General features: G+C 47.5%; 1 protein-coding gene across 1 annotated transcript in view; it reads right to left on the reverse strand.

Annotated features, from left to right (window-relative positions):
* The window catches only part of LOC144752744 (uncharacterized), a 339,420-nt gene that overhangs the window by 35,613 nt on the left and 289,428 nt on the right, over positions 1–14,379 (reverse strand). The gene's annotated exons all lie outside the window — the stretch shown is intronic.

Raw genomic sequence — 14,379 nt, forward strand, 5'->3', positions numbered from 1 at the left:
TTATTTTCTTTTGGGGTTGGTGCTTGGGTGCCGTTACAAGGAAGTTGGGGAGAGGAGTTGGCCTAACGGCTAGGGCGCTCGACCTTGGACCTGGGGATCTGGGTTCGAGTCTCGGTAACGACGCCAAAAACCTCCTGTGATTCTGGGCAAATCACTTAATCTCCCCGTGCCTAAAATGAATGCGTGTCCTCATGTAACGTAACTGGTGCTATGTAAAGCGCTCTGATACCGGAGTCAGTTCGGGTCTAGTTCGCGCTATAAAAAAAAAGTTCTCTGCAAAAAAAAAGGACACTATTGGTCCTACTTCTGTGACGTAACAGAAGAAGAACGGTTGTGTACCATTAGACATAGCCTGTGTAGTACCTCTAGGTCTGGGTACGCTGACCTGAACTACTTTTTGATCCTATTAGGCATAGCATCAGGTGTGTACTAAGGTAGTTCTAGTAGGTGATTAAATAGGAAGGGGTGTGGATCTGGTATGTTAATCTGTGCTTATGTGTTCTAGGCATTCGCCAAGAGTTCCATGACAGGAGAGAGGGTACAAAGTCTGTTCCACGATAACCCCACCGCTTCTAGTGCACCCAGGTATGTGAAGCATCATTGGGAGGTGATGGAAGGCTGATAGAGTCTTAGGCCTCCGTAACAGGTTGTCGTTTGTCATTTCAGATTTGCCTCAGCCTGTGCAGTTCCAACCCCCTGGCCGCTTCACATTTTTTCCCTCGCCTGATCACCTCTAAGCTCTGGGTGCGCATGTTTTCTCGAGCTTGGGGAGATCTGGAGGTGGACCCTCTAGAGCATCGCCCGGATCCGGAAGAGCACTGAGCATATCTTACACAAGCAGCCAGGAGAAGTCAGAATATGTGTTGATATGAGCCTACCTAATCTGGCCATCCGACGTGCGCAACACCTGACGCTCACGGTCAATGACTGCGGCTGAGGTTAGTGGCTCGAGGTGGTTTTAAAAGATTGTCATCAGTTACTGCTCTCCCCAGAATCAAGAGCAATCACCACATTCTCCACCCATGTGGGTCTACGGAGGTATAAACACCTCAGTTTTGGAGTATCAGGTACAGCAGACGTTTTTCAGGACACAATTAGAGAGGTGTTGGCTGGCCTTGCAGGTGCCATCAATGTCAGCAATGACATTCTGGTTCATGCCCCTACACTGGAACAACACCTGGACCGTCTGACAGCGAGATTCCAATGATTGAAGAACAATAGTTGCATGCTTCACAACGAGAAATGCGCCTTACTTTAGAAGGAAATAGCATTCTTTGGGTACTGATACTAGAGGGGAGGAGTTATGTTATGTTATGTTAACTGTGCTTGTATAGCGCACGGCTGCCCCAGCAAAGGGGCGTCCCGGTGCTTTCACCAACAGAGACTAATCCTGAATGCCACAACAGAGGAACTCCAATACAGAACCGACGGCGGAAAAACTATTGTGATGGAAAGAGATAGGTTTTAATAGCTCTCCTGAAATCCGACAGACCCTCCAGGCCACGAATCTGAACTGGCAGGGAGTTCCATAGTTTGGCCACCAAACAACGGAAAGAACGTCCTCCTGCTCAACAGCGCTTCACGCGGGGAACCGTGACCAGGTGCTGCCCGAAGGAGCGCAGCGCTCAAGATGGAACATACGGGGTCAGCAGATTGCAAAGTAGCCTGGTAGAGGCAAGTTTCAGTATCTTAAAAGAAAGACATAGTTTTAAACTTGATACACTCCTCCATAGGAAGCCAATGGAGATTCCGAATGGTGTTGGAAATGGGACAGAACCGAGGAAGCCCTAACAAGGGCATTCCAGATCCAGCAAAAGTCCAACACATCCAAACAGCTCCAGCACCCACCAGTGTTACGGGTGTGCGCAGTTTCTTAGGGATGGTTTCCTACTGCGGGCGATTCATCCAAAACCTAACCGCCCTGACTGCCCCACTTAGGGAATTGAGCAAAGCCGTTACCCCATGGAGATGGGGACCCACCCAAGAAGAGGCATTTCAGCCGACAAAGAAAGCTTTGTCGGCAGATACTACACTGGCTTACTTTGGGGCCTAGGGCCCCAACACTTTACACAAGTGAGTTTGAGTGCATGCAGAGAGCACAAAAGTAACACAAAAGAGCAGCAGTGCTCAGCGGGTAGGGGTTGCCACAAGAAAGAGCCACGCCTCCTGAGATACAAACTTCTGGGGCATACCTTGATGAAAGATTGTTCACAGACAGGACAGAAGGACACTCCAGGGGGATACACAGATGAGGAATGAGGGGTCCTCAACGGGACCAGCAGGTGACCACTTAAGTGAGGTGATTCTCCAGGTCACGGGCATTGATGATCCGCTAGTAGCCGGGGACGACAGGTAGAGAATTTACAATCATGCAGGGGTGTCCCGCGGGTAGTGACAGTCCAACTTAGCAAGGAGGTAGTGAGGGGAAGAATGTCAGGGCTGTTTTCTTCCCCATCGATCATGGACCTCATAGTGTCCCTACTGGACACGTACGTAAAAAAGAAGGCAAGGAAGTTTTACCTTATCCCTCAACCATCTTGGCTGGAAGGCGATTCAGTGAATGACTTTATCGATCATGCTGATTGTTCTGTGTCGTACGTCAGTGTCCTCACGGCCATGAAGTTGGTCAGGAATTGTGGGAAAGGTATGGCAGTAGGGAAGGTGGACACCAAATAGGCTTTTTGCCTCCTACCAGTTCACCCTTCAGACTTTTAGTTGCTAGAGATACGTTTCCAGGCGGAATGTTGTGTGAACAAGTGTGTGCCAATTGGTGGTGTGGCATAAAACTATGCCCAATTGTTGCTTTACTTGGATGACTTTTTGATGCTAGACAGGGAGGGTGCTGTAGATAACTGTGCTAGGCTGATGAGGACGCTGGAGACCATAACAGAGTCTTTTGGGATACCGCTGGCAACTGAAAGATCAGAAGGGCCGGTCCCCCGATCGACATTTATTGGCTAGGTGGGAATGGTATCAAGGCTGCCAGATGAAAAAGCTGACTTGAAAACTTTTCTTGAAGAAGTGACAAGGGAGAGCAAATGTAAGGGAGCTGTGAATGATGCAACAATTGCTTAAACACATGAATTATGTGTGCAGATTAGTGGCCCCTGGGGAAGAGGTTTGCCGGCACCTGCCCTTTGTAATGCGGGAAGTTTCGAAGCCCCACCACAGGATACGCATGACAAGAACGGAGATCCAATGCCGTCGATTGTACTAGGTCATTCTCTCCTAGGTATATCACCACCCCGTCCAGACTACCACTTTTCTTCTTAAATTCCCACAGTGCAGACTCCAACTGGCCCCATCTCATGCCCTCTATACCATGCCAACACACCAACATCTTTCTGTTCTCTAAACCAAGTTGAGCTTAACCAAATTGCATTTCAGACTGCACCCATGCCTGCTCTACAATAAAATGTCCACAGGTCCATACTCTTTTACCTGCAACCTCCATCACACCTGCAGGATTAAAGCACCACCATTAGCTCCTCTCACTCCCTGGCTGTCCTCTGCTGAACACAACCCCACACACAATCACTTCTCCATCTCCCTAAACCTCTCAACTTTTTCTCACCTATGCCCAATCTAAAGTCCTGTTGTTGAAAATCCCACATCCTGCTTGTCTCAGGCATGTCCTCATAACCCCAGGCACCTGCCTGGTAAATACTGTAGACCTGTAAATACTGTAGACCTGTCCTCATAATGAAACACCGGCTCCACTTCCATTCATGATAACTCAAACACTCTCCCACCAGTAGACTGGTGAAAACCTCCTGTTCACCAGCCCATGCACCCTCTCCCTTTCTGACCCATCTTTGTCCTGTGCAAAAGTACCCCCAGCCCCTTGAACCCCATATTAGGTCCCCCATCCTTCGCCCCAGTTCGGTTACCTGAAATGCCCCAAAGAACATCAAGGTAAAGACGGCCCCAAAGAACCCCGCTTCTCAGGTGGATGCGCCCACACCTCTCATCTGGACCACCCAAAATCTCAAAACCCAGATTGTTGCCAGTTGCCTCTTCATTCTCCTCAACCCTTTTTCTCTGACCAGCCCCTCCGATATTCTCTTCGCCAACTCACCCCACAAGGGTCATAGACCTAATTACTATTCCCATAAGAGGTAATACCTTCCAACCTTCCCACTATTGTCCCTGCTGTCAGGTCTTCCTCCGGCCCAGGGGAAAAAAAAATATATATATAGTTTCTCCTCTCTTCCATGCCATTCCCTATCCTTCCTTTGACACCTCACTGTTGGACAGGCCCCATGAAGGGCTCGCTCCCTCCCCGCATGACAGGGCCCTGGTACCGGCCTTCCAGGTACTACCCGCAGAAGCAACCCCCAACCCGTCCCCCATGGGACGTCGGCTCCTGGGAATCCCTGTGTCCCTGGCCTGGGCCACTGTCAGCACCCTTGCCCGGGCCAGCCGCCATCTTAGACACTGCACCACGAGGCCGCGTGGCCTCAGCTCGACCCCAACCCCGGGCCTGGCCAGGCCCCGACATCCCGGCACCACCATCCACCCAGGAGGTGAACGGACCACTTGGCCGGTCAATGGGAGTAAGAAGTGTCGATGGCTCTCTCCCGCCAGGTGCCGATCACCCCCAGCCTCCCCGGGCGCTGGCTCCACCCCCCTGCTGGGTGTCTGGACTCCCTCATCCCGGACCTCCCGACCTCCAAGAGCGAGGGTCCGGACATCAAAGAGTGCCAGACCTATAACTGAGGCAGCCCCAGAACAGGAAGGCAGTTGTATCCTGGAGTCGAGAGACACCGCGAGGAACTCATCCTTGACGGACTGCTGGCGCTGCCGCAGCCCTGCCTTGTGAACTATTGTCCTGCCTGCTGGCGCTGCCGCGGCCTTCTGCAACCTTCATCTTCGTGGGACCTGCTGGCGCTGCCGCGGCCCGTTGTAACTTCCATCTTCGTGGGACCTGCTGGCGCTGCCGCGGCCCGTTGTAACTTCCATCTTCGTGGGACCTGCTGGCGCTGCCGCGGCCCGTTGTAACATTCATCCTCGTTGGGACCTGCTGGCGCTGCCGCGGCCCGTTGCCACCTACGACCTCTTCGGGACCTGCTGGCGCTGCCGCGGTCCGACCCGTCCGAACACCGAGCTCGAGGATTGTGAGCTATCACCGTTCCACCGCCGTACCTACGGGTACCAAGACTGTCCCGCTACCCCCTTTTTCCTACTAGAGACTAGAGCTGAGAGGACCACCGTGTCCTGATCTCCTTGTATCATACTGCCTCATTTCAAGAACTGCCTATAAAAGGTATTAATCTGATCTTCGTGTGGTGTCCATCTGTGGGGGGGAAGTTACCTGTCTGTGCGATCGCTGGAGACAGTCCTCACTGGAGGCCTCTCCCCTTGTGCTCGGCCGACCCTCCAGGTCCCCGTCTAACACTCACACTGAACTTTAAGACTTCTTTCCAGCTCAGTTTAAATGTCCTTCTCATTGACTCTGCCAATAAGTTCTCCACAAGGCGGCATTCCTTCACATCCCCATCTCTCGCGGACCGTCCAGGACAGTCAATCCCTTCTTCACTGCCCTGCGGCAAAACCATGGAACCTCACCCACTACAAACAAGATGGCGGATCAGCCGCCCTGTTTTCAAGTCCCGCGATATGCCTAGCCCTGAACAGAATGTTGCTCTCCAGACACTGCAGTAGCAGGTTTCTCAAAACTCACCACACATCCTTATCTTTCATTGTCATCTGATTAACCACATGTACCACTGACTGTCAGAAACAAATGTCACTTTCTTATTCCTCGACCCATTTCCCTACAATCATACTTCCAGTCGTACCGGCCATGAGGGTTGGAGCTCCAAGGGTCTTTGAAGGCTCAGCGAGGTGGCCGCGGACCCTCCCGTAAACTTTATTACGCCCCCTCTCGCCTTTATTTTTGAATACACATCAACATTTATCCACAGTTCAATGTCTCAACACCCACCACTTAACCCAACAAACAGCATCTATATACCCTTCTACCCCTACTGCCGCACAATGGCACTTTCAAACCACTACTCTGTACTATACTGTTATCAAACCCATACATCAACAGGATGACACAAAACTACATTACACATAAGTTTAATCGCCTCACACACACACCCTACCATTTCATACAAAAACAGATCTACCCTCTACTTACACCTAACAGACCCCACACCAGCACCAGTAAACTTTTACTCAGTCCTCTCTCATATTATCCACCTACCAAACCCTTCTCCTTTTTTTGCCAAAAACACACAACCAAACAATTCTAACACTCCACTTCACCACACGTTTCCTTTCCCTGCTACCAAATGTAATAAAAACACTCTTAACCCCTGTCCATCCACTCATACACCACATACACTCTCCTCCAAAGCACATCACCACCTCCTTTACCATTCAACTTCCACTCACCAACAGTATTCTGCATCCAAATCCTTATCAGAAAACCACTACATCAATATATCCTCTCACTTCTCCACAAAAACAACACACAACACACACACCAGCACCTCAAAAACTCTCACACACACACAATTGCATACTATATTCTATCACAAGATAGAAACAAACACAGACTTCCACACTCATGACTGCACAAATAATACCCATCCTAAACCAACTTTACACTCAAAAGTTCTACCTTTACTCAACACAAAGCTCATTCGCCCGCCTCTCATCCACTGCACAATATAGAGCCTTAAAACAGGACCAACAAGCACCACCACCACCCTTAACCCATACACCTTCCACCCTAAACAGATGCAAACAAAATAAACAGCACACCACTCTTCACTACTTTGCATTTTCTTGTCTGTTACACAACAAAACTTCTCTACAAAAACAACGCAGCTGACCCCCATATCCATCACTGGCACACACGGACCCAACAAAATGCCTTCTAAACCTGCAGGCTGATGATCATGATATGGACAAACAACACTATTGCTATCCTGATACAGTTAATACCAACACCCCTGCTACAAGCTATATCCAGCGCCGGGATACTCTGAGTAGCTGCGCGCTTTAGAAATGCAGTATAAAATAACATAACATAACAAGTGCAAAGAATACTACTCACTCTTATAGGAAACAAAGTCCCACTACCACCAATACACACTCTCTAGACTAATTACTAATAAATGCTCAGTCACTTTCCATAAACAAGCACACCGTCTACGACCTTCTCACGTGCACATACCTTGACTTACTGTTCATAACCGACTAATAGTAGTTGGGAGATTATATGGCTCCAGTATTACATGAAGCTGTTCCTCCGGCTATCAAACGGAAACTCACATGAGCAGAAGAGGAAGTGGATTAGCTGTTATATTCCATACAAGGTGTGTTGGCCCTCACCACCAGATGCACCCCTTCTCCAACTTCCTGCTGTAATTTTCTCCTAGTTTACAAGCCACCACCTAGCAATGCAACATTCCCAGACAACCTTTCTAGGCATATTTTCAAACCTTATAACACTAAACACTAACCTATGCACCCTTGATAATCCAGACATGGGGCCCGATTCACAAAGGTAAACTTTCACTTTTGTATAAGTTTACTACTTTTCGGTTTTCACACAGGTAAACTTAGACAAAAAGGTATAACTTTCATACTTTTGGTATTCACAAAGGTAAACTTCAATAAAAAGTAACTCGACTACTTTTCGTTATTCACAAAGGTTAACTTTGACAAAAAGTCTTACTTTACTAGTAGTAACTTACCTCTGTGAATACTGAATAGTAGTAAGGTTAGACATTTGGTCTAAGTTTATCTTTGTGAATATCAAAAACAAGTAAACATACACAAAAGTGTAAATTTACCTTTGTGAATGGGGCCGTGGTGTGACAAACCTAATATGCCCCATCCAAGAACTATCTCGCGGCCATTTTTACACTTTGTGTGTGGGTTTTGGCTGTTTTCTGCCACAACGGCTGTCATTTTAGCCCGTTAACGGACTAGTGCTGTGCTGTACCTCTCGATGCTGGCACTCTACACAAGCGGGCCGGTGCACAGAGCACCGCTGGCGCACCGAAGTCCATATGCGCCTGTCCGCGTCTGGGTGGCACCAGGGGCCATGACCCCTGGTTGTGGCAATCGAGGTTGGCTTGTTTATTCTTCCAGGGAAGGTTGGTGACAGGACCCCACTGTGTCAATCAAGTGACAACACTTATTGGGCTTGACCCAGGTGAGCCTTTACTGCGGTCAATGTGGATTCTCTCCGTTGACCTTGCTGGCGTTGGACATCGAAGGGTTTATAACAGCGCGCCCCCCTCAAGGGGATCATTTGTCTCCTTAAAGTGCCGCTCACTTGATAAGCCCAAATTGAAAATGTTTGATTTCTTAATGGATTATCTCTGAGACACTGTTTTCTTATCAGAAACTTGGCTGAATGAGAATTCATCGCAGGGTGTACTTTCTGCTATCCCCCAAGGTTATGCAATTGTCAGACATGATAGGCAGTCGCGGGATTGCTATTATCTTTATACAGTCAGCTAGATGTTAGGGGTGGGCGGAATTTGCGGAATCGCGTTACGCAAATCTCTGCGAAACAGTAAAAAATCTCTGCATACACTCAGAAATCCCACGAACACGCGGAAATGCTTATTCGCAAGCTTTATTCCTGTTCGCAATCGCTGTTTGCATGCTGGGGGAGAAATATCTTGCAAACTCGCATTTTGAGAACGCAAACAAGCAAAAAATTTCGCAAAGTCGGGGAACACAGAGTTTTGGCAATTTCGCGTTGTACGCAGAACGCAAAATTACCCAAATTCTGCAAATTCCGCAAGCGGAACAGAATTTACCACCCAGGCCCACTAGATGTACGGTTACAGAATTTGGCATCTCAGGAAGTGAGGTAGGGTTCTTCTCTCTTACCTTGTCCAGCAATTTTGCCTTCACCAGATTTTTAATCTCTTGGGCTCCAGGATCAGTGGCCAGTTTTACGTCCTCTCTAACAGAACTCCTGCCATTTTATATCCCACGCGACTATCATTTTGCTGCGATTGGAAACCTTAATGTCCACTTTGATGGCACTGCATGTCCTGCAGTGGCTTCTCTGGTTGCAGGCCTGGAAGCCCTTCAGCTCTCACACTTGGTTGTGTCTTACACGCACAAACTAGGTCTTATTCTAGATTCTGTTTTTCAGATCTTGACTAGTTTATCAGTGGGTTATATGGTCTGGCCATACCACTCCAGGTCCCTGTTGCGAACTCTTTATCTAGACCTGTCCAAGGCCAGTTGGTTAGAAATGGGCAAAGGTGACCACGGCCAACTTTACCCGGGCTCTGGTCTCCACTCGCCCTAGCCTGCACCAGGGTGATTATTTAGCTAGCTCACAGATTGGATAACTGGGGCACTAGAACAAATTGCATCAAGGGTTGACCATTCTGCTAAAAGGTCTAAACCCTCGGCAGAATGGGTTAGCGATGAGCTACTTGCATTAAAAAAGAACAGCAAACGCCTAGAGCGCGTTTGGTGCAGGAATGTTAAACCCACCCATAAGGCCAACTATCAAGCAGCCTTGAAGGGATACCACAGGCATATTAAGGTGACTCGCCTTGCTTTTTATGGCAGAAAAAGTGAGGGTGGCCAAAATTTCACCAAGACATTTCTTCTATTGTCAAATCCCTATCCTCTTCTGATCGGGCGTCAGCAGCTATTCCACCTTCAGAAGAACGCTGTAATGCGACTGCTCAGTTGTGCTAATAAGGTTGCATCTATTTACTATACTTTCCCTGATGTGTCCAGGAACACCCCATGCCGCAGTGTGTGGTTTGAACCGCTGCCGGATAGCTCAAGGCTATCCTTGTTTGAAGCAATTAAACTTAAAGAGAAGTCTTCACTGATGGCAGCCGTGAAGTTGGGTTCTCCCGCTGACCCTGCTGCTCCAGGGGTTCTGGAACAAGGAATGCCAGTGGTCGCACCTATGCTTTGTGTCCTTTTGAACAGCTGTTTTGAGGCAGGTAGGGTCCCTCAATGCTGGAAGCATACCACTGTGGTGCCTCACCTAAAGAAAGCTGGTCTGGATCCGCTCAAGCCTGAAACTTTCAGGCCAATATCATTGATCCGTTTTGCCTCCAAAGTGGCTGAAAAATGGGTACATCAGCAGCTTTCCATTTTTATTGAGACAAAAGAGCTTCTTTATTGGAATCAGTCTGGCTATCGCGCCCTGTATAGCACCGAGACGGCATTGCTTCTAGCGTCAGAGTCCCTCCGTCAAGTCATGGATAGGGGTGATACAGCGGCAGAGCTGGTGTTAGATCTTAGTGCAGCCTTTGACATCGTGTTCCACAACCTTCTGCTTTAATGGTTGTGGGCATGCGGTCTCGGGTATACTACCTTGCAGTGGTTAGCCTCCTTCCTGCAGAAATGTTCCTTTCAGTAGGCCTGGGCGGTAAATTTCATTCCGCTCGCGGAAATTGCGATAATTTGACATTTTCGCGTTCCGCGGAGAGCGCTAAAATGTTAAAACGTTCGCAATCTGCTGCGAAACTGAAGTTTTTTCTTGCTCGCGCTTTAAAAATGCGTTGTCACGCACGCGCTAGCGTCCCTACGTTCGCCGACGAGTTTTCCTATGTTGGATTGTTGGTAGCCGGTCGCGCTATCCCGCGTGAGTTTGCAATCGGGAAAACGTCATTCGAGACCCCGAACAGGAAATAAGCATCGCGAGCGGGCAGGACAAGTGAAAACAAGATGGCGACCGCATGGGCAAGTAGGCGAGGCATTTTTCAAGGCGATCACGCAGAAAATATCGCAAACAGGCGGGGGGAGTAAAACATCCGCGTCTTCGCGATATTTCCGCCTGTTTGCGGAGATTTTTAACATTTTTGCCATAATTTGCGAAAGTGAATTTTGCAAATCCCGCCCACCCCTAACTTCAGGTGGCGTTCAAACCTTTTCTATCTTAGGGTGTCCCACTGCAGCAGGGGGTGCCCCAGGGTTCTTTCTTGAGCCCTACATCATTCAGTCTGTATTTATGCCCCGCGGCTAATATCGTCGTGCGATACGGACTTAATATCATGTCATATGCTGATGATATGCAATTGGTCATCACCATGTTATGGAACGGAAATAACACTGCTGCACTGTTAAGGGCCTGTTTCACCGAGGTTGCCCAGTGCATGGACCTCAGTTGTCTCAAGCGAAATGCTGGAAAAAGGGAGGTCCTTATCTGGGGTAACCAGCCATCTATCTGGTCCTCTGCCTGGTGGCCAGACGTGTTTGGACCTCTGCCTCTTTCCAAGCTGAAAGTCAAGAACCTCAGCATCTGGTTCGATGCCAAGCTGACCTTTGATAGTCAGATCACAGCCCTTGCAAGCAAGGGTTTCGTGATCCTAAAATCCCTGGGCAAGATTCCTGGACTCCTCCCTGAGGTTGCCAGAAAGACATTAGTCCTGGTCTTGGTCATTTAAAGGCTGGACTACTGAAATGTCCTCTATCTGGGAGTTACGCGGTCTCAGTTGATGAGCGTGTACAAAACATGGCAGCTCGCCTGCTATTGAATCTCCCTAGGCGATCTTCTTTAGGATCTGTTCTTTCAAAGTGGCTACCACTTGAGACACTACTTACTTTTAACCCCTCCCATGCTCATGACGAGCTCAGCTCGTCATGAGCCACGGTTCCCGTGTGCTCATGACGAGATGAGCTCGCCATGACCGTTAGAACGCTCGCACTCTGGGCAAATTCCCCTGCTGTGCGAGCGTTCTAAAGAAACGGGTGTGGTCATGACGAGCTCAGCTCGTCATGAGCACACGACCAAAGTGGCTCATGACGAGCTGAGCTTGTCATGAGCACCGGGGCTCTGTGCGCGCCCCGACCCCCAAGCACAGCGGGGAATGTGGCTAGCAGACAAGGGGTTAAAGCCATGTGCTACTGTCATTAGATCCTTTGCAACAAAGAGCCTCGGCTACTCGCACCTTTTCTTTAAGCTAGAAGGTTAAGATCTGCCAGGTCTTTGCTAGCATCGGTTCCCATTCTTAAAAAGGCGTAGGTTGGAGGTTGTTCCTTTAGTTTTCTAACAGCGAAACCATGGAACTCCCAGCCTTTGTTAATTAGACAGGAACTTTCAGACCTACTGTTCCGCAGAAAATTTAAGACTTGGCTGTTAAGGTTATCCTAAGCTGCCAGGTTTCATCTATAGTCTTGGTGTGGGGATCTGGGTCACTTTATCTAGCACTAGGACACTTCTGAGCGAGGTAACTATGTTCTGTACAAATGACTTTATTATTATTATATCATCACTAGCCTAGACAGAGTAAGCCTACATACAAACTTCCACAAATCGCTGGACACATTCTAGATGTCATTTTTGCAAATCCAGAACTAGTTTCCTTTCAAAGGATTACTCCAGTCCCATAGTGAGACTATCATCTGGTAACTTTCTACCTCAAAACACTACAACTCGCCACACCTAAGGCCACCCATACATGCATCCACATTTCGGCCGTGGAACAAACTCACAAATCTAGAAGCAATAAGTGAGTTTAAAAAAAAACTCCAGGAGTGGCTCCAGGAAGCTTTTGATAGCCTAATACCTGCCAACACTTCCTGGTTTAATTGTTGGCAGCCAATCAGCTCTCAGCATGGGATCTGTTGGATCCACAGAGGATCCGCGTCCTTAGATATCTATATTTCTTTTTCTTTTAATATTTCAAAAACTACTGAACAGATTTGCACCAAACCATAAAAGAGTTCTTTCTGAACCAAGATGTTGCTATCAGACAAATTTGGTGTAATTCCATTCAGCTGTTCAGGCTGCAGTCGTGTCTACAATCTTGATGGAAATAAAAATTGGAAACCCACTAATTGTGACTCCCCCTTTTCTTGCCCCTTCACCCCCGCTTGACGAATCAACGCAAAACTTTCCACGCACAACAAGACACAGGAGGGCACAAATATAGAATCACCAAAATATAGAAGAAAAAATATAGAATGCAAAAATATCGAATTCCTATCTACAAACAGGTAAGTACAAAAATATCAAATCAATAATATAGTTTTGAAAATATAGTTATTCAAAATATCGATTTTTTTTAAATGTCTTAAAAGTAATTTAAAATTAATGAAATAATAAATATAACATTTACTATTACCACTCCAGTGAGTGCAACAGTAGGGAAAGCGTTGGATAGCGTAGGGGTAGAAATTACTATTCGATATTACATTACTTGCCTTCAATTCGATATTTTTCACCACTATATTTTGTCAATTCTATATTTTGACTTCGATATTTTGGTAATTCTATATTTTGAACTCGATATTTTGTCTTGTTACCCACTTTTTTGCCAAATTTTGTGAAGATTCACCAAACAACACCAAAGTTATAAGGAAACCAAAGAAACACTTTTCCAATAGAAACCAGGTCCTAACTACAACTACCTACTAGCAACTGGCAGTAGGTCTTATATATAAATATATATTTACTTTCACTCTTGTTTCTCTGCCCCCTCCTGATACTCATCTTCAGTCCATTAAATGTGTCCTCATAGTCATGTGTTCTCTATCCTTACTTCCCACCTGTGCCCTTTCTTCCATTTCCCTGTCTTAAATTCTACACCATCAGTGGTGCTCCACTCTCACTTCCACCCTCATCCTCTTCTTCCTCTCTCTATTTTGCTTCATACTATCCAATCTCTTAGTCCATCTACTCTCCTCCCCTTTACACCCCTTTTCTCCTTCTTCCATCACCTTCTAACTCCATCCTTCTGCAGTCCTATTTACCACTGTCACACCATGCTCACTAGTCACTGGGGGGCATATTACCAAGCAGGGCGATAGGCAAGTATCGCCGGTTTAGCGTCCGTTTTCGGCCGCTAAGCGGTGATAATTCTATCGCTCTATTAGCAAGCTGTCGCTAACTGATGTTAGTGACAGCTTTTAGGCGATAGCGAGCGGTTTGGGTCCTGCTTTGCATGTTAGCGAAAATTATCGCTAATGACATGCAAAGTGGGCGTACCCAACCTGTTAGAGACTAAAAATCGCTATCGCCTATTATCAACGCAGGCGTAGCGATGGAAATATTCCCGCTATCGCCAAAAACGAACGCCTGCTCAGAGCAGTTCTTAGCCATGTTATCCAATGGGAGGTGGATAACATGGCTAAGAGCATTTTGGTGCTAATGCGTGAATATCGCTGCATTCTCAGCGATATTCATGCATTTCGCCGCTATCGCAGGATATTTTAGCACAATGGAGGAAAACTTTACTAATAGCATGTTTTCTCCGCTAACATATCCAGCGATAGGCAGCGATAAAAAAATCGTCACTAAGCCTATTTAGCGATAAATATCGCTACTTGTTGGTAATATGCCCCTGGGTCTCCAAGCGCTCTGAAAAGACAGACATCCGAGACCAAGAAGCATCCAATCTTCTCTCGTCTAGGAAGCCC

Source organism: Lissotriton helveticus, chromosome 5_1, assembly GCF_964261635.1.
Source record: "Lissotriton helveticus chromosome 5_1, aLisHel1.1, whole genome shotgun sequence".
Taxonomy (NCBI): Eukaryota; Metazoa; Chordata; class Amphibia; order Caudata; family Salamandridae; genus Lissotriton; species Lissotriton helveticus.